The sequence below is a fragment of the Crassostrea angulata genome, chromosome 9, assembly GCF_025612915.1.
Source record: "Crassostrea angulata isolate pt1a10 chromosome 9, ASM2561291v2, whole genome shotgun sequence".
Lineage (NCBI taxonomy): Eukaryota > Metazoa > Mollusca > Bivalvia > Ostreida > Ostreidae > Magallana > Magallana angulata.
In genome coordinates, this window is record NC_069119.1 from 18,306,813 (window position 1) to 18,327,942 (window position 21,130).

Genomic DNA, 21,130 nt, shown 5'->3' on the forward strand with positions numbered 1-21,130 from the left:
TCCCTCACTCTATGTATGCCAACTAGTAGTCTTCTGAATTTATAATTTACGCAATATAAAAAATATAAGTGCTGGATCCTCTCTTATTTTATCAGCATTACAGCCCCTTGCTTCTACACAATCGGACCATTAATAGCTGGTAATTATTGGGTTTTTGTCCTGAGAGATTTAATCATTGTCTATCAGCCTCCTTCCTTTGGAGATTTGCCGATCATAAAACTGACTGTACAGCCAGCTCAGTTCTGCTTCCTTCAATAAATCACAGCTCCATGGAGAAGGCGTCATATTTTCCCTCCTTCTTTTACAGTTTTTTCTCCCCTTTTTCTGTCATGATTGCATAATTATTTGATTTTTATATGAAAAACAAAAAAAAATTAAGCAGGCTGGGTGGTCAAATCCATTTTTAGGCAGTATATATTATTTACCTCCTTTAGATGGAGAGCTGTGCATTAAAAATTTAGAAAAATGTTCAAATTTTATATCACAAATATTTGTATTTTCTTCATTAAATATGTTTTATGGCCACAAATATTTGTATTTTCTTCATTAAATATGTTTTATGGCAACAAATATCATTTTTAAAAGTTTGAGACAGATCTGATAGATAATTTGTTGCCGATCTGCAGCCTCCTTGAATTCCATTCTTGAAATGTTTTCTGCTTATGATATTCAAAGGGTGGGGTGAATTGGGTTTGCAAAATGACATTAAGGTCCTCAAAAGAGTGTCAGTTTTACATCACTAAATGCTGTATATATTATATCATCTGATACCAATCAAATACATATATATTATACAGATCTAATGGCCATCCAATTTTACATATCATATTAAAAGTATAATGCCGGTACAACCCCACCCATTCTCTCCCCCCCCCCCCCCCCCCCAAAAAAAAAATAAGATATCATAATTATACTGAAAACACACACACAACCAAAATAAATGCATCGAATGCATCTTGAATTTCACTAGACTGATAACAATCATATACCTTGAAAATCTAAATGCAATCAATAGAAGGAAAAAACCCAAAAAACAAACTAAGTGACACCTACTTTAGGTCCATTAGAAGAATTCCAATCAATGATATCTTCGTCAATAATTAATAAGGAATACAACTCTACCTCAAACAAAAAGAAATCCACAAACGCAGAACCACAACGGAGCCCCCACAAGTCTCTCTCTATAAAACTGCATGAACAGTTTGATGAAATCTCCGACATCTCCATCCTTCTGTGTATAATATATCTGTACATTCACCTCGACAGCTTCAGATTTAAAACTTCTTTTAAAATCCCAGATCATTGGCGTGATCTTGAAGCACACTCTGCAGGGAATTCTATTATGATTTCTTGAGTATCAGTTTTCTTTCTGACTTTATAATCTCTCTCTCAATATTATACCATATCATATCATATATACTGTAACACTGTATTTCTCCACACATTTCTATATGAATTCAATGCTGGAAAAGTTGTACAGGATTGAGATGTAACACTCTCTAGATCCTATTTATACTATTGTTTAATCAGTTTTCAAGAGATTATAGAGGAAAATTCTGTTAACATCTTCGAACTTATGACAAACATTTAGATGCACTGGAAACTCAATCAATAATTTTCATGCCAAATATCATATTTGTATTGTATGCATTTGACAACTACTTGACATTAGTTCTCTCTCTCTCTCTCTCTCTCTCTCTCTCTCTCTCTCTCTCTCAGTGACTCTCTCTCTCTCTAAAACACAAATACAAACATTACATGCATTTCTTTTGTTGATTTACACAATAAATAAAATATTAAGTATCATCTGCCTGATCCAGACGGCAGGATGCCGTGACTTCAAATATGTCATGTTTTATCTACTTGAAAAATGTAAACAGAAATACACCGAGTTATCAAAATGTTTGCTGAGAGACATACATCCCCTCTCCTTCAGATGAATAGAATTTCTAAAGGACATTTAAGGGGCTTTGGTGACAGTGGTAATATTAACACCAACACCTGGAATTTCAAATATATCGTCGGACGGAGCAAATACGAAAAGATGAGTACATCCCCTTTTGCATTATCCGCCGGATTTCAAAACGAATCCAGTTTCAGTTACATTAGCAATTTGAGCTTTAAAGTCTGAAATTCAATTACCTTCTTTTCAATTCCCGTCTCCAGTTTTTAATAAATTGGCACTTTTTGTGGTTTATAATCCCATTATAGGATTACCAGCTACAAAAATGTTTTATACAACTCCGACACGAATTGGTTGAAATTAGTTGGCTCAGCCTGCTATGTAGCCTGAGCGATCGCAATAGCGGGTCTCCGACAGCTTTGAAAATCGTTGCAAGCCCAGAATCCTCCTCTCTTGTTTTATGTGCGTGTTTCCCAATCAATTATCTGAGGCTCAAAGGGATTACACTATTTGTAAAAAGTCCCTTTAATATTCAACAATGATCAAAATACCGATTCCTAACTGATTTATAACACCATTAACACCTCTTTTTTGTTTGGTGGGATTTGCTCTCTTTTTTTCAATGTCTAGAATTACATGAATCAACCATGTTGAGATCATCAACTCTATATAAATCTTATAAAATGCACAGAAAATGCAAATTCTTAAATTTACATGCCAAATTCATTTTCTGCAGTACATGTAATTGAAATCTATTTTTTAATTAAAAATTGAGTATATTACATTCCATTCCTTATCGACATGCATATTTTAATATATAATTTCAAAAAGTTGTATGTTATCTTATAAATTCTTTCAGCAATATTTTCATTAAACATTTCATTTAACAAAGAAAAATACAATTGCCACCATTTTATTTAAAATTTGCCTCTTATAAACATCAAGGGCAGATTCAAAATGGTACAAACTTAAATAAAATGTTAGATTGCACTGCAGTTTCTGAAAAACATCATAACGAAATGTTATAATACAATGCAAATCTAAAACTGAAGCAAAATCTTTTTCAATGTTAACCTTACATGAAAGTTCATTCATTGTCAGTAAGACAATGAAAAGGCTGGAGTTTTAGCATACAATTACATACACATTAGATTTCAACTATGAGGCTTTGTTAGAATCCTTACATGTTCATATACATGTACTGCATAAACTGATGAATGATGAAAGAAATGAATATACCTCACTATTTTGCCTCCACCAGCTTTTTCTACAATGATACCACCCCATTTACAAGCCAGGGGCACCCTCATCCAGCAATAAATCTTTGGCCGCCCATGAGACTCTTTTGAAGTTGGGGCCCACCCATGTAAAACTCTCTCTTCTTTACCAGTGAAATCTTCACATCCCTATCACAAATCCAGAGGATTTCTTGACAGCCAGCCTGATTTATCATATTTGTGATATCATAAACAAGAGCATGTTTTTAAATATAGCCCAAATCATATTTTAAATCAGAAACAGGGTTCCATTTTTAGATAAAATGTGGCCGAGTTATAATTCACAATATAAATCACAGTAGTGTAAATTTGAAAGCTATAACTGACGTAAGTTTTTATGTAATCTAGTGGGACTCTCAAATTCATCAAATCATGATGAATTGTGTATTTTGACTACTAAAAACTTAACTTTCGATCGATCGATCAGGCACTGATGGTTTGATCTCAGAGGGTTTTTTACATGTAGTTGCTTGGCAAAGAATACCTAAATGGAGACTGAGGGGGCCCAGATTCAAGATCCAAGGGGCCCTGATTCAAGATCGCGGTCTCTGAAGGGCAGCACGTGGTCCATCATTTTTTCTCACATCTCATTACATTTTGTACACACAATAACCACTCAGCAACCCTCGGATTAGTGGTACATGTACTGCAAGTTTATAATACAAAGCTGATTAAGAAATTAGGATGCAAAGATCTTTAATAGGGGAAGAATATGGCAACTGGAAGCAATCAGACAGCCCAGTTTGTATAGCCTATTTTACCGGAGATTGTATCTCGCTGCATCGATCAGGATATGAATTATGTTCAGTGGTTTTAAAAGTGTCGTGTTTTCTCGGGCAATCCAGTCACATTATAAATACAATATATGATCAAATATTTACATCATTATTAACTAAAGGTAAAAATATGGTCAAATAGAATATGAATTATAATTATGCTCCCTTCGTTATATACTCAACCTACCTATAGGTAACAGCCACCATGCTGGCATTGCCATAATTAGCAAGACTCTATTATTGTGATAATCATAATGGGAAGGGAAAAGCCCAAGATTATGAAGCCCATTTGTCAACATGGAGAACTTTCCCTTAGGAAGGGCATGCTGCTCAGGAAACACTTCAGTTTATTTGCTCTGTCGGTAATCATTACAAAATGATATTTTTTCCCATTGTGCACCTGAGGAGCTGTCTGTTTACGCAATCAATTATTAACTAATTACAATGGTAGCACTGGAAACCCAATAGAACCCCCCAGGCTCCCGACAGAAATTAAATGCATGACATGCAATCAATGGTTTAATTTCCTTTTCTGTTATATGCGCTATCAACTCGATGTTTACATGTGGTTAATTAATTATTTATTTCATTTTTTCCTGTCTTATTATCCTACAAGAATAAAAATGGCAGCTCACTGTTAAAGGCAATACAGCTATTATAATAAACCTATGCATGTTCATGAACATCAATTGTTGCAAATTCAAAATTGCCAATCAATATTTAATCGCACTTGACCATATTAGCAATTATTTATTATTCAACTTTCCAATATACAAGCTAGGTGCTCAGTCATATTAAATAATGAATGAAGTGTTGGATAAAATGAATTAAAAAGCTGATACCTGCATTTTTTTTTTTTTTAATATACTTTAAATCAAGCAGCAGCTGTTAGAATATTTAGGGCATTTTTTTGGTGTCATTTTATCTATACATGTGTTTTATTGACATTGACATTTGTTGACATAAAATAATAAATATTTATTTCAAACCTATAACATATATTTATATGCTCATAAATATATATACATGTATAACTGCACAAAAAGTACAAGTTTCATACACTAAAGTACTTTTGTAAATTGTTTGTCTGTAGATAGCTGTGCAAATTCTATAATTTTTTTTCACTTAACTAAACAGGATAAAATCTTTCACCAGTGATGAGGAAACTTAATTTTCAAAAACAGCACCATTAACAAACCCAGTCATTTTGTTTTTCAATGTAAGAAGTTACTTCTATTGCGGTACTGTAGATTCCATTCAAGGGAAGTCACTCAAATAAAAAAGCAGCAGTTTCTATGTTATTTGTACTAACAAATTTAATCTTACAGGCACATCAAATTTGCAATGCAATCAAAACCAATTTGTTGCTATATGTGGTACACAAAGGAAACCTGAGGATTGATATGAAATATTGGGCTAACAAATCAAAAATCTGGTTTTAATCATACAGATACTATATACTGTGTTAAAGAAATGATTCATGTATTAATAGAATAGTACATCAAAAATTTGATCATGTTTGTCTCAATATGCAGAGCAGCAGTGGATACTAGATAACTTGTATAATTAATATTTCTGATGTTATATGCACCTTATACTTGTGATGATATACCTGTACATGCAGTTTTCCATCAAACTTGACTTGTGTCTCCAGATCTAACTCCTCACCGAGGCCATCTTCACTAGCCAAGGGTTTTCAGTCCATTTCGCTCCCCATTAAGTGAAGTGGACCGAAAAACCTTGGCTGGCGAAGATGCACCGAGGATCAAGAATAGGGAATACCCAACTCATTGGAAAAATATCCCATATACTATCATAAATCAAGAGAAATACGTAAATGAAATTCAATGTTATCCCCAGCGTTTCCTCTGGCTATATCATAGCTGTAACATTTGTACATGAATTGAAAGTCTATCATAAATGGCTGACACATGTAAAACAACCAAAAAATATTTACCTCTTGGAGAAGATTAAAAAAAATACAAAGACTACAGACTCCGTAAAACACAGACAAAAAGTTGTACTTTTAATGGAACTGAATGCGTAAACATTCCACAATTCCGTGTTTACAGATAGGCTTATCTGCTCCTGAACATCGTGATAACATCACAAACAGCGTAGATACATCTTGGTTTTGACAAGGCAACATGAGATGCCTATCTCCCAACACAATCTGCTCCCAGTGGCTATATATCTATTGTGTACAAAACGTAATCTTTATTTTTCGGTTGTCTGGATCTTGAAAAATTAAAGATTTTTTTAATGCATGCAAATTTACACCCTGTATTGCCGCGTCTTACATGCCATGGCGACTATAAATATTAGTTAAAGAAGGAAATTTTATACTCCATTTTTAAGTTCACGCTTCTGAGAGCACCTTGAGCAGTTAACTTGGCCGTGAAAATATGAATCATTAAAAATATACATTTAAACAAATTGTGCAGTGTGTATAATGCATTATTTAGCTTGGTATGAAATAAAGATCTTCAAATTGTCAATAAACATCTGTCAGTGACATTATGTCAAAGACAAACAAGTACAAAGTGAAACAATTGCATGCCATCAATGCCTTCATACAAGCAGAGAAATTATAACAATACTTATACCGGTAGAGCCTAATAATACAGACTTGATACTTGAACATGTGTTTTTTGTTTATTTATACAATAGAAATAGATTGCTCATTTAATGAGTCAGTATAAGCATTATCTGATGCCAATCCTTTTTAAGATTTCTGCACAATACACATTCCAGTACGCAGACATTTATCAAACCTTCTAATACAACTCTGTGCCAATGCATTTACAAAGACAAACCTGATGATTATATAAGTCCCTTGCAAACTGTATTTATAAGCTAGATGCCTTGTCTGAAGAAAAAAAAAACTTCAATCTTAATTTTCTCCTCTTCACTTAGTGACCTAATTGCCCGTCCACTTCTCCAAATTAAGAATATCCATGACCCAAATTTTTCTGGTAGATCTTCATTAATTTCAACAATTTTTTCCCCTTCATGACACTTTGATAATCTTTTTACAATAAATTTCAACCAGAAACTGGAGCACAGATATCAAAAAGTAATTCTTTTCTGCCTGATAAACCGACAAAAACAACAGAATTAATTAGACTTAGCATGCTAATAGATTAAAATGTTTACAGTTCTTTGAGGTGGGCTTCTTTAATTAGACACTTTATCCGGCATTCAAAACCCAAATGTAATTTTTCTTTGATAAACAAAAATATACATGCATCTCTGTCATTATGTAAGCAGACTAGCTGTTGAGGAATGAGGAACTGAAAAATGTCTTTTTCTGGTAAACATGATCCTCAAGATTCGCGGAATTACATACATTACTTTAATTGTCTGAGAGAACAGTTCATATTGCACATTGCTGATGTCTGCAGCAATTACAGTGTATGGAAAGTGTTTTTGCATCTTTATATTTCTTATTTTCTGGAAGAAAATCTTTTTTCAAAACAAGTGGTTTTTTTTGGTAGATTATTCAAAACTTGTTTATCAATTACCTATGAATTATTTAAAACTACAGAGCCGATTATTCAATTAACTGTTGCAGTACATGTACAACGATAATGGATAATGGTTGATAAAGAAAATGTGGTAGTCTGTGGTATTTTGTGGTGGTTGTTGTGGTGTGTGTGTGTGTTTACTAAAACAATTATCATGATCAGGTACTGTGGTAGTGTGTGCTATATCAATTAATTTGGTTTACTGGGAAAAGACCTTTGGGTGACTCTAGTGGTACATATGAACTTTTCTGTTACTGTTAAATAGATATTGATATTGTGGTTGGTACAGTGTATATGTGCTGGAACACTGAATTCTATCTCACTGTGTTTTGACCATAAACTCTGAATATGAAGTGGTTTATCAGGATTGTATTGTTATGTATGTATCACTTTGAATAAAAACAATGTGACTTTAAACTAAACAACTGATTTTTTAAAAAACCAAATTGTCTTATTAAAGCACCTGGAAAACAGCTGCAAAATGGAAAAGTCAACAGGAAATAAAAAAAATCCTTTTTTATTATTTGCAAAATAAATCATGATAATTAGCTAGAATTACAAGGAATGTATCATATCTATTAATTTAGAGGAACATAAAAATCCAATATGTATTGAATGTCAAACACCATTGTAACATTATCTCTTTTTTCAGTTGTTTTGATTGTTTGTATCAATAATATCATATTTCTTATTTCATTTTCTTCCAGCTGATCATATAACAATAATGTACTATTATCAATAGCTAGGTAAAACACATTAATACGTGCATCTTTATATATAAGTGCATCAGAACTAATTTTAACCTAATTTATAAAACTCATAAATCCATAAAGATCTTAAGAAATGCTGCAATTCTGCTATTTTCTGTGTCTCGATCAGACTTGATATATTGCAAATCATGAAAATATCTCAAAACCTTACAATAACCCAAAAGCAAATTATACAATGAAAGAGAAACTTGACTTAAAGCCTTGCAGTAATAACTACAAAGACTGTGAGAGTTGAACAAAACTTGACCAAGAACATTGACATTTTCTTTGACAAAGCCTTACGGGACAGGAAATAGTTCAACAGCTCGGAACAAAGCTTGAACTGGACAGCAGATTTCCTAGAAGATATTATCAACTGGAAACTCCCGTGTTTGAACAAAGGATGCCATTGAAACAGGACCACAACTGTGACGACCAATCGCATTAGGACGTCATTGTAATACGATTAAGGGGCAAGAATTTAGGGAAATTCTCTTGTTGCCTGATGACCACAGTGTGATATTAACATCACAATCTGGATTTGTCCAGAGGGGACAAAATATGTTGCCGTATTGATACAAAGTCTTGTACAAACATAAACTAAGAGAATTTCAGCATTAAGGAATACCATATCTTGTACAAATATAATACTGAATCTTAAAACTTTCAGAGTAGCAGATCATATTATACTCTCAGCAGACGAAATTATTCTGTTGCAATTTGACAAGAGATTGCTCATTTGTTTTCTTTATCTTTGAAAGTTTACGCAGTTCTAACATTTATTTTTTCATCTGAGAATGTTCAGTTCTATATATAAACCTATTTCCTTATTTTTATAATTTAGTGATTACTACGTTGGATTAGAAGAAAAAAAAAATCACAATTTTTGTATGAAATTATAAACTTTTATGTAATTTATTAGAAAGTTAAGTGCATGCATGTATAATACAGACTAATAACCTTTGTTCATCCCACTACAGAAAAAAATAACTTCACAAGACCACTAAATTTGATTTTTTCGTGAGATCTGACATCAGTATAGCTTAAATTATCTTATCTGAGTACTACTCATGCCACTTTCATACTTGTTTCCTTTCATATTATATAACCTCCATGATTTTCTGCTACCAGTATAATTCTCTATAAAACAGCAAGGAAAATATCTATGTCAAAACTATCATATTTTGTATGAAACAGCAAAGGAAAATTTGTCTAGACAACTCTTTTGAAATAGAGTAGTGCTTTGGAAGGTTTCATTATTAATTTCACTAATATCAAAAACTGAATTCCAAGTTTTATGAATTCGTCAGACATAAAATGTATGATAAAAAATTGTCAGACATAAAATCCATGTGCCGGGTATGTAATTAAGGTTACTTAAAGTATGGGACACCTGTTAATATCAATGCATGTGGATAAAAGAACACAATGATCAAAATACTTTCACAGTTTTAGAATTTCAAATTTCACAATATTTGACCCCAAATTTTTTTTTTTTAAATTTTAGAAAGGTAAAAATAATAAAAAACCCTGCAGCTGGATTCGAACTCATCACTTACAGATTCATAGTTAACGCTCGAAACAACTGTGCTACACTGTTAGGTAACAATTTTGTGAAAGAAAAGATTTTCAAAATTATACTTGACTTTTTTGTTTATTTCGATCGGAAACATATTACAATATGGAGGTGTTCTATACTGTCCACCTTAAAATTAAGACATAAGATATTAATTATAACTTAATCAATGTTATGAAATCAGAAACATCCCAATGAAATTGACACTATAAATATGTCAAGAGCCTTGAAAGTTTAATAAGTCACACTGCACTTTAAGTATAATGTACTTAGCTAAGCTTACGGTAACTTCCTGCATCTCAAAGGGTTGACTGTACCCTTACGTTAAGACACTTATCTGACACAATGCCGGCATATTCCCCACATTTATGCATAATCTGGATGCATGGTTGTAATTAAAAGCTGCATGGGACAAACTCTATGCAAAGGAAACTATTGCCTTCATGTGTGAAGAAAATGCTTGCAGATGACACTACTTTAATACGGTAGTTAAAATAGTTTCATCACAATTATGCATAATCTCGATGCACGGTTGCAATTAAAAACTGCACAGGACAAACTCTATGCAAAGGAAACTATTGCCTTCATGTGCCAAGAAAATGCTTGCAGATGACGCCAAGTTAAATAATTTTCTTCATAGTCAGTAACACTGGAAATACCTATTTGCAGTAATGCCATATCTATACCTAATGAGATTTAAAAATAAAAGCTTCAAAATGATTACAGTGTTTATAAAAAACCGTTTTTTTTATAGCTATTGAACATTTTTGATGCTCAGAAACAGCTGAAAATTGAGTTTATATAAGCAAGAAGGAATCCTCTAATATTTACCTAAAAAGGTTGTTCTAACATGATAATTACAGATCAATAATTTACACGACATCATTTATTTAACAAACCCTTTTTTTGTATCGTAATGGCAACAAATGTTTTCCAATTCCCATTTTTAAAAAAATAAATGTCTTGCAAAAGCTATTACACCAGCAACTAATTTTTTACATACAGTGTACCTTTCAAGGACAAAAGAAGTGACTAGCAAATTTAATTGTTTTCAAAATTTAGAAAAAAATATCGCTAAAAGCCGCTGTTGGCAGTACATGTATGTAGCAGAAACTTATCCCTACTGGTATATAAATACCTACCGTCACGAAAACAAAAGAAATCTTCCGCCTTCAAATTGTCGCAAGTGAATAATTTTCACCGCAGAGGACCATTTGACTGAAGAAGAGGCTGTCGACACTGTATACAAAGCCGAGTGAAATCCTATTTAGAAAGTAGCAGGAAGCCAGCTAACAGTCAGGGAAATTGTGACGGAGTAATGCAATGACAACTGTAATTATTAAACTTAACTCTCCATTCAGCCATTACCTAATGGCTGCTTCTTACACGGTTTTCGTCTTATTATGACCAATTTTCTGGGAAGAGAGAAAGAGACATCACTTTGATTAAGTAGGAGTTTCATGTTCATCACACGTTCTCTTCCTGTTGTTATCTCTCTCTCTCCTTCTGTCTGTCTGTCTGTCTGTCTGTCTCTCTTTCTCTGTTTCCGACTCTCTCTCTTTGACTCTCTGAGTCATCACATGTTCTCAATTCTTAACTGATATTATAACTCTCTCTCTCTCTCTCTCTCTCTCTCTCTCTCTCTCTCTCTCTCATTTCTATTAATACAATGTAATAAAGCTTTCAATTTAATCACAATAATTTTACCAAATTGTATAACTGCATGAGCTGGAAGTTTACTTATATCAACAAATTTGGGAGGAGTTGTGAAACATTCTTTGAAATGAAATAATATTTAATTTTAAAAAATCAATATATCAACGTTTCCAGTAATATATATTATGCAATTTCTAAAAGCACTAGCATTAACTAAGTATCAATTAAAAGGACTTTCAGTTAACATTTATCATTAACTCCAATATTGTTAACATAATGTTAGTCTGGGTTAAACTGATCGAAATCTTTTTTCAAAGATCTGTATATGCAATAAAGGTGATTAGTTTATTATCTGAGCGATGTATTACAAGTAATTCTTAAAACATTATAAGAGCAACAACTTCAGCCCAGACAGAAGACATATACAGCATTCATTCTTCAGTATGTAACACCAAACTGGTCGAACATTATATCAAAGCTGCATGAGTGTACAATTGAAAAACAAATGACCTCTAATTTGCTTATAACCATCCTGCATAGCTGTCAAATCTATTGAAACAATCATGATAATATTGAACACAATGGTATCATTACCATTTTTATTTACTCTCTTCATAAAATTAATTAGAACATTTCTAATATATTATTTCAGAATATAAAATTAAATCTAAAAAGAAAAAAAGAAAGAAAGAAATCCTTCAATCTGTATGTTATTTAACTGGTCCAGAAAGATTATACTTCTGTACATGTACATTAAGGAGACTGGCCAGCATATAATCTTTCACAATGACAGCTAAAAGGGCAGAGAATAAAATCTCTCTCTCTCTCTCTCTCTCTCTCTCTCTCTCTCTCTCTCTCTCTCTCTCTGATTTTCCAGCTCCACTTCTATTATTCCATCTTTCTTCCGTCTATATGTCTCTAAATAAATCCTTACTTGACATCATTCTTTAGACTATCATTCTCTCTCTCTCTCTCTCTCTCTCTCTCCTCTCTCTCTCTCTCTCTGATTTTCCAGCTCCACCTCTATTATTCCATCTTTCTTCCATCTATATGTCTCTAAATAAATCCTTACTTGACATCATTCTTTAGACTATCATTCTCTCTCTCTCTCTCTCTCTCTCTCTCTCTCTCTCTCTCTCTCTCATATCATCTGTCGCATTGGTAGCATGTGCTCCGCTTTATCCCCAACATTGATTACATAGACCCTCAATGTACCACCCATTGTACACCTTTGAACAGGCATATCTATATAACATCATTTCTACCTTCCTGTCGAACAAAAGACATGAATTCACATTACAGTGGTAGATTCATCATGAGCTTAACACTGACTTCAACTGACTCACTAGATTCCACACAACATGTGGTAGCTATACAGAGGGAGAAATATAAATCCCTCTCTGTTCCGCACAATAAATTCTGCAGCTAACCAGATGACGCATATTAATACGAGAGGACCTGGTATTCATATAGAAAAAAAGAATCCATAAAATGCATGTCATAAGAATTCCGCACAAAAACAACAATTCATAATACAAACAGAGGACATTAAACATGGAACTACAGCAGTCACCACTAGAAACCTTTATCAAAACTTTTCAATCTGGATTTTTTTTCTCGCTCATAATCCTAATTATCATTAATTCAGACAGAAGACTCGTAACTGTTCCTCAAGTTTGAATCTGTTCTATTTTTGCTTATATTACATAATTAGGTGATATTATTATCATAGTAAAAGTCGCTGATCTTATTTAATAACATGATTGAACAATTGTGATGATCTTTGTTAAAAAATTTTAAACCTCAAACTGGTCTTTTATTATGACATGTACAATGACATATTGCAGTATTTTCCTTCATTTTTTATATCAACAGTCAGTGAGACTCCTTCATGGCCAGACCTTCTCTTGCATGTCAATTTTCCATCAACAAGATCAAGTACAACTTAAACTGTGGACATTCAACAGAAATGTGACAAGTTGTTGAGCATTAGGAGGGCTGAATAGTCATAGCCAATTTTAGACCAAACTGATCTTCTTTATATGAAGAGCTCTGTATTAACATATAGGAATGCTAAAATTTTCAAGCTAAAATAATTTTTTAATTTGTTTTTTCTAAGTAATAGTTTATAGCTTAGAATATCATTTCTAAAAATTTATGACAAATCTGATGGTGAATTTGTTGACATATTTCTATTCTTAAGCTCATATCAGTAACAAACCTGGTCAACTTAAAATTAGAAATACAGGCTCTAGCACTCCTGCAGTAGACATCAAAGTCACAATAGCCACTTTGGTAAAATCATAAAAATCAAAGTCCTGAATTGCAGCATAGGTACAGGGACATGATAAGAATTCCTTTCATTATACTTACTGGTCCCAAGAATCAAAAATTCCTTTATTTCTTCATAAAAAAGCTTATGGATAATAAAGATTGATAAACACCTCCGGTAAAAACAACACTAAATTTTCAAATGCAATTGCAAAGAAAATTTTTCTGCAATGTCAGCAACCTTTATAACAATGCCAATCAACACAAATTTTTAAAAATGTTTAAATAAACTCTTCTCATGTAAATTTCTGTTTTTTTTTAAAATGATTTGAATAACCTATTATTTTGGGGAGGAGGGGGATGGACATGACTTAGAATGTTTAATTTTCATCTCATATTGCCTCATATCTAATCCATTACCGCGTCAACTTTACTACATCTGGTCGCTACAGAATAATGCCTTTTTTACGAAGCATTAATGCCAAGTTTCATTATTCTTCGATTAAAAATTGATAGAAAAAGACTTTGGGGATCATGGATATCGTCGCTTGTACAAATGCAATATGCATTCAAAAATAATGTAGTGTGGAAGGGAGTCTCGAAATAATGTCTTCGTGCACAGTATTATGGTGCATACCGTCCCCGGGGATAAAAGATTTGACAATATCACTCAGAAAATACGATATTCTCAGGGTTGCCACAGCTGTATAAAGCTGTAACTGTAAAAGAGGACGCACAGCCTATTACACACAAATGAACGCTATAGAATAATGATCATGCAGAAAAAATTAATTAATAATTAAATGTACATGACTACACCAACCTTGGATCTTTTTCTCTCCAGCATATGGTTCAGTAATGTTAATTGCCGTTTGCAGTAAAATTTCCTGAAAGACAAAAACAAAACTATATTATATGATTAAGCTTTTATTGACCTTATTAAGTGAGAATTCCCGATCGGTGCGTTTTCAGATAGGTCATGAGAAAGTTTCCTTCGATTGGCCGTTTTCCCAGCTGGCTTGGAATTCAAAATCTTTTTCAATCTCGTTAAACACCCATTTTCACACAGTGACTTACTTCTTCATTAATTTCCAGAACGTTAACAGTCACACAGTAATTAAACCCTCGAGTGAAAAATGAAATAAATCTTTTAACCTCCGTTTGTTGTCCTATAATCTCTTTACTTTAAAAAATCACCATTTGTTTCTCACTTTATTATGGGATTAATCAGTTAAACCTTTAGGACCCATTTAAAAGCATTTAGTATACCAATTACTTTTAACTACAGTAAACATGGCCATTAAATACAGTGTATTTGATGGAATTTCACTTCATACTCTAATCAAAACATGTTTCAAATTGTTCATTAATCTTTTAATCCAAACTTATAAGATTTTATCAAACTACAGAGTGAAATTGCAAAGCAACACTACATGCTAATTCTCTATTATTGATATAATAGTATGTGTGCTGCAAATTAACTTATAAGCACCTATTTGAATTCACATAATCTCTTTGGCTGTAGAATGTCACTAGATGATACTTCAGGTAGGTAAGGATAACAGTCAATTTGTATCATCCTATATCATAAAAAGGATAGCGGTTAGGATTACATCCTATCCATTCCCTACAAGGTTTAGGATACACGTAGCAATTGGATCTCATATTCCGTAATGAGAGTAACCTCCCCCAATCACTCCTGACACATATAAGGATATTTATAATACTGCACGGATACCTAAATCAAGTTGGATTCTTTTCATATATCTTAGACTACCATAATTAATGCCCTAAAATTGATTTCCTGCTTCAAAACTTTTCCCCTGAAAGATGATGTACATGCATGATCTGAAAGCTATTTTGATGACATAATAAGTGTATACAGGATTTTAATCTCTGTACTGATATGAATAGAATTGATTACAGGTATCCTTTTTCATTACTGTTACTTAATTGACTTGATTTTATATTATTTTGTTTTATTACATTACATCACTATTCTCAGAATAAACCTTTAATTTTAGATATAATCATCACCAGAACCATTAACTGTAATTTCAAAATTCTGATTTTAATGACAGTATCAAAATATCTTAAAACATCCATTTTTAAATAATTATTAACCCCCCCCCCCCCCCAAAAAAAAAGCAAATACAAAATAAGTTCATGAAATGATAAGTCTGAAGTCTGATGTTGGCTAGTGCACATTAATATCATAAATAAAACTTATAAAAATTGCAGGAAAAAAAAAGATGTACAACATTGTTTAAACAATTAACATTATATCATAATCACTAATTCACTCAACATATAGGACTCTTCATTAAAGTCTAGAATTTTAAAGATGGGTTTGTTTATTGAAATGGCATTTGAATTGTTTAGATTGATTAACATTAGTATGTTGATTCATACAAGATGTCATATATGTTAAATATTTGACTATTTTGTCCACCAACAAAGTGAAATTTTGATTGTTTGCTTCATTATATTGTCATGTTAATTTAAAAGACAATGAACTCTATCAGACAAATTTGTATTGCATGGGTTTAAAATGGTTTCAGTATATCCAAGCAGTAAGAATTATTTTATTATCAATTTAATAGACTATAAAGGTTTTCTATAATCCTTAATGGCAAAATGAAAAGTACATCAAACATGATCTAACTTCATCATAGTCGTTTTAGTACTTGATCAGCAGATCTTTGCTGAGCTTAAAACAAAATGCATTACCTTTGATTAAATGGGATCCAGATTTTAATTAGCCAATTATCTAATTTTAGATTCTTCATTCTCGAGTTGAGTAATATATCTTGAATTAACCAAAAATATATCCGCCATCAGTGGTTTGAAGAAGTGCACCCATTAATGCTCCAGTTTTTTGACAAGCAGTGCGTGACAAAATCAAGAACACCAATATAGAAACACTCTGCTTATTTTTAGTAACTAATGCAAAAAAAAATATGGCAACAACTCAATGAATGAAAAAAAAAAACCCTATTTATTTAAAAGTCCATGCATTTTTCATCATGCTTGTTCCTGAAGTCTTAACAACAACTGAGTCCCATTGTGTATGGGGAGGCTTTCTCTTATATACAATACAATATGATATTACAGCAATTCAAGTATCGGAGTATGGAATTGTCTTGTTCAATTACATCACAATTCCGTTCACATTACTGACCAATTATCTTTTGGTATGCTCTTCCATTTCAGTTAATTAATAATTTCATTGACAAATTCCTGGGATCCTAGCTGCGACATGAATCTCAATGGTGCCATCAAATAAATATATAAAATACTAGTGAAGCCAATCAAAATGGAATGCTACTCCATGAAAACATCACATTAGCTATAGCTGGCTCTACAACTATGTGCCCTAGAAACACAAATTACAACAAAGTCGCACAGCTAAGTTCCACTTTGTACATTGCTATGTAGGAACATCAGAGTCGTCTCCCATTAAAATCACTCACCTGAAGAACTTTGTTTTACAGCTCTCCTTCCGTTTTCACAGGTATAAATATGTCCACCAGGTAAGCTATCCCTCTGGGGATGGTGACACAGTCCCGCAGGTGAGAATCCAGCGGCCTCGATTGTTTTCCCTGGAGTCTGCCTTATTAGTGCTTTGCGCTGTCACCGTTTAAGAAGAATCTGACTAATAGCTAATGTGAGGGGGAGAGAGAGAGAGGAAAAAAATCAATACGCCACCAGCTATCTACACTGAAATAAATATCAAACGGCGCTGCAAAGGACATCCCATTTCTCCCGATTTGACGAAAAATAACTCCTTTGATTGCTGGTAGACTTCGATAGATCAGCGCACTTGAGCTAGCTGCTGAGATTTTTTTGTGTCCGTTATGTATACAGCGAGTTATTAATAACTTCACAATCTGTCACTTTTGTGTGTGTGTCCTTTAAGATTGTCTTCCTTCACACAGATGAGTGCATTATTTTTCAACACGGCCAGCATTAGACTGAATTTTTAATTGGGTCTTATTATGCAAACTCGGTTTTTAATTAAAATTCATTTTTTTTTTTAAACTGAAGGTCTTCAAGTCATTTAGATATTCTTTGACTAGCTGCTATATGATCTCTACAAGCACAAGGGATTGCACCAATCTTCACTGCATGGATTTCACCCTATATAAACAAAGAATAGAAAATAAAACACAGGATCTACCTGTATTTTTTTTATCCCCAAAACATACATTTATAAATTAAGTCATTCTGTCCTCCTTAATATTCAAAATCAAAAAATCACTTAATGGTGATGCATTGAAGAAATAGGTTACTTTTTACAGGTAAATGTTTGCCCCCACATTATTTTTGTCCCTTTCACCCTCTTTGTCAAGGGGCGAATTTAAGACTCATTTAATGAATCATTTAATGGTGATGCATTGAAGAAATAGGGTACTGTACACAGAGAAACATTCGCCCCTGTATTAATTATTTTTGCCCCTTGTTGTCATGGGGCAAAATTAAGACTGGGCGAATTCCATTGTTGCAAATAATATACACGTATCTCTTCTAACACAAATGCATCTGAGTGAATTTAAGATGGGGTGAAGTTGTTTGCAGGTGTAGAAAGGCGAAAATAACATAAGGGAAAGAAAAACCAATGTGTACACTAGTTCATTACTGGTACATTTACATATTACACTAAATACACACGTACTGCTTTATATCTTACAGAACAAAATATTTACTCAGATTGTAAAGTATGTGGGATAATCATGATAATAAAATTAAGATGTAAACTAAATACCATTTTGGAAACAATTTATAATTAAATGATATTTATAGCTTTAGCAAGGCTTACTTACAGTTTAAATTCTGCCTATTTGGACATCCCCAAAAACCACAATGTCGGAATATCAATGAATAGTCACCTGGAAAAAAATATAAAGACATGGATAGAAAATATTAGAAGGCATATTACTTAGGTTTAACAATTCATATACTGAATTAAAAGTAAGTTGAAAACATATATGTACCGTTAGGTATATCAATGAAAACAAAGTAAAATGGCTGCATGTAAAATGATTGAATGAAATGCTCAAAATTGCCACTTTAGGTCCGAAAGAAATAATTTTATTCAAATTTTATTATTCACCAAATGTAGACGTTTAGGATTTCCATATTTAATACTATATGCAAGGCAATTTGGGCAAAAATGAATAATGAGAGTTAATGATAAAATATCCTGCATCTGCAGTAAAACCAGACCTTGGTCTTTAAGCTCAGAGCTTATCCAAAAGACTCAAAAGTTTCACTTCTAGTTTGAGGGATTTCAAAACCAAAATAACTTGGATGTGATGCTCAAGGCTTTGTACAAAATTTGATCTATTTGCGTGACAGCAGCTAATACCATATTAAGGCTTCTGAGACAAAAGTAAAGTCCTGAGAAAGGCTACGTGTTGTAGCGAACTAAATCTGGATTTACGCCAGCGACTGGCACGTTAATGTCTCAAAGTATTCCTGTGCATGTTCGCTAATTCTCTTTCAGTTCGTGAGTGAGATCTACACTTCAGGTAAAATCTGATGCATTATTAACCATAATCTTTTCTCTGTAGCTCTTTCCATTACAAAGTTATATGTAAACTTTACAGATGATACGTTTTTCGAGTTAAAAAAAATCTCATCCATTTCCTCAAAGCGTAAAGAAAAGTATGATTCGGACTCATTAGGGAGTTTCATAATTCCTGAAACCCAATCGGAACAGCGACAACAACTAAAATAAAGATGCGATAAATTGGTGATTACAGTGGTTTTATTACAGATTTTTGCCATAAGATTTTTATTGATTTCAGTTTTCTCAAATCATCTGCTGTTTCATTAGGCTAAGTTATGGCTTTACAATTTCCTGGAAAGTTTCCGCAGAAATGTTCAAACTTTTCCTATTTTCCTCTCCTTAAAGTAACGATTACCATCTTGAAGTAGACCACAAAGTTTTGATTTTTTTTTCAGCGTTTTCAAAAATCAATGCTTTAACAACCTCCATTATAAAGTCTTTTATCAAAAGCATTTAATGATTTTTCGTTACTACGCTGTCTCAATATATTGATAACAATTAGATTTCTTTATTGCATGGATTCAGCAAATCTTGATTGATTTTCAAAATACATTTTGTTTAAAATATGATTTAATGGGAATAATGACAAATTTCAATTTTTTTTGGAAAAAGAGAAAACTTTAAATAGTATAGACCTAAAACTTCATACTATTTTCATCATTATCATGGTACTGGTATATCAATTTTATAAGTAAAACAGCTGGTACGATCAATAAAAGTTTGAAGCAAAATATAATACTTTCAGATTTAAATCTTATTTTTTTAATTCCTATATGCTTTTGAATTCTCCCAAAATTTACAAACCATATTTTAAAATAAAACTTAGATAGAATGACGAAGCAATTTTAACACTGCAGTACTGCAAAATCCTCAAGTTTTTTTGCATGTTCATATTTGATATCAAACGTCATACTATCGCACACTGAGGATCAACAGTTATATCATTTGATAAATTCAAACAACATTCAAAGAAAAACAAAACATAAAGATAATATCCTGAAAATAATCTGTCCAATACCTCAAGAAAAATGATCAATCCTACACATTTTTTTCTGAAAGCCCATCATCAAAAACTAAGGCATCATAACAAATGCCAAATTAGATAAATTTAAGTGATAGCAATGTCCACATTCTGTCTCGATCCTCGTACAAATCTTTATGGCTCTCAGATTAGTAGACATGCGATTCCTTTCGAATATTCCACTAATGACTGTGATATCCGACGTCTCTCTCTAACGATTGTGATATCCGACAACGGGCAATTAAGGTTGTCTTGTCCTTGAGGCTTAGTAATCATCGGGCGATAAAACTGTAGTCTGGTACGGAGAATCTACCTGGAATGGCTAAATGATGCGTCTGTAATTTGAGCTTACTTCTCCGGAGAATCGTCTTAATAAACACGCTAAAAACCTCTAGATATCAGCCAAACACAGGAATTGTCAATTAAATCCTTAGTTGCAACAAGTAAAAATTTAACAGTTGCATATATCCCCTATCATGTCAATTCTAATATCTTTGAATTATTAACACTTGATGTCATTTTTTCAAAATGGAAGATTCACATATTTTATTATTTTATAGTCTGTCAATTCCATAAAGATTAAACTTTGATGATAAATAACACTGCATTTCCTGCATCATGACATGGGAATCTATACAGTTTGTATGATTTTGTACTGTACTGTACATGTTACAGTCTAGTAAGAATTCTAGTAAGACTTCATGAAATGGGAAAACTTTAATATTAGTAATTTCAATAGCGTTTTCTTTTATAACCATTTTATTAACCATTTTAAAGAGACAATTTCATGGAAAGAAATCTG

The 21,130-nt window shown here is 32.6% G+C and overlaps 1 protein-coding gene across 5 annotated transcripts in view; it reads right to left on the reverse strand.

Annotated features, from left to right (window-relative positions):
- The window catches only part of LOC128162430 (zinc finger CCCH domain-containing protein 10-like), a 58,551-nt gene that overhangs the window by 34,486 nt on the left and 2,935 nt on the right, over positions 1 to 21,130 (reverse strand). For 2 of the 5 annotated variants that reach the window (XM_052825642.1, XM_052825635.1), the window contains exons 2-4: positions 18,559 to 18,624; positions 17,209 to 17,875; positions 14,559 to 14,622 (exon numbers count right to left, since the gene is read on the reverse strand). The gene's annotated coding sequence lies outside the window, so the exon portion shown is untranslated. Of the gene's footprint in view, positions 1 to 1,122; positions 1,196 to 10,950; positions 11,103 to 14,558; positions 14,623 to 17,208; positions 17,876 to 18,558; positions 18,625 to 21,130 lie in introns of those variants that run through there. The other 3 variants (XM_052825646.1, XM_052825638.1, XM_052825637.1) reach the window with 2 other exon arrangements.